Raw genomic sequence first — 1156 nt, 5'->3', positions numbered from 1 at the left:
TAATAATAATAATGTATAATAATAACACATTAATAATAATAATAATAATAATAATAATAGAATAGATCGACAAATAGACAGATAATAGAATAGATTAGAATTTGATAGATACACGAGAAGTACGAAAAAAGCGACGTCTGAAACGAAGCACGATCGCCATGACAACGCGCGCTCACGTACCTCACTACGCGAGTGCGCGCGTGTCCAAACGGCTCGCCAAAGTCCCACGTGAACGCGACGTCCGTGCCCGCATCGATGGTCGCCACGGCGACGACGTCGCGCAGGATCGGCACGACGCGCGCGACCGTTGCCGTGACGACGAGCCCGGAGACGGGCTCCTCGACGACGATGGCGCGGTCGGCGGTGACGCTACTCACGCGATTGTACGCGCGCACGCGGAGGGAGCGGCTGCCCGCGCGCGAGAACGCATGACGCAGCGTGAACACACGCACGGCGGCCCGTCCCCGCTCCTCCTTGTCACTTGGGATGATCGTCGACTCCACCTCCTTTTCCTTCGCCTGCTCCTCCTCCTCCTCTGCTGCCGCATCGCCTCCCGGGATGATCGTCGTCGACACCTCATCCTCCGTCTTCTTCTCCTCCTCCTCCTCATCCTCCTTCTCCTCATCCTCCTTCTCCTCATCCTCCTTCTCCTCCTCCTCCTCCTCCTCCTCCTCCTCCTCCTCCTCCTTCTCCTCCTCCTCCTCCTCCTCCTCCTTCTTCTCCTCCTCCTCCTCCTCCTCCTCCTTCTCCTCCTCCTCCTTCTTCTTCTCCTCGCCACCCAGCAGGATCGTTGTCTCTCCCTCCTCTCCCTCCTCCTCGTCGCCGTACGTCGTCGTCACGGTGATAGGGTCGTTGCCGCCGCCGACGACCTCGACGACGACCTCGACGTCGCGACCCCGCAGCGCGGTTGCCGGGGCGACGACGCGCACCTCGACGATTGGTCGCTGCACGTGAACGATGGCGGTTGCCGGCGGCGACGGGGAGGAGGAGCCGAGGGCATTCTCGCCGCTCACGGAGACGCGGAAGACTCCTGTCTCGTGGAACACGTGCGAAAACTGCAAGGTAATGTGAAGAAAAGAATGTTAAAGAGAAGCTAGGAGGGGTAAGGGAGGAGTAAGTCAAACAAGTGCGAAAACTGCAAGGTAATGTGAAGAAA

General features: G+C 58.2%; 1 protein-coding gene across 1 annotated transcript in view; it reads right to left on the bottom strand.

Moving 5' to 3' along the window:
* The window catches only part of LOC106813330 (polycystic kidney disease 1 like 1-like), a 10949-nt gene that overhangs the window by 8764 nt on the left and 1029 nt on the right, over positions 1 to 1156 (bottom strand). The window lies entirely within an intron of this gene.

The sequence above is a fragment of the Priapulus caudatus genome, unplaced genomic scaffold (genome assembly GCF_000485595.1).
Source record: "Priapulus caudatus unplaced genomic scaffold, Priapulus_caudatus-5.0.1 Scaffold756, whole genome shotgun sequence".
Classification (NCBI taxonomy): domain Eukaryota; kingdom Metazoa; phylum Priapulida; class Priapulimorpha; order Priapulimorphida; family Priapulidae; genus Priapulus; species Priapulus caudatus.
This window is presented reverse-complemented; position numbering and strand designations above follow the sequence as displayed.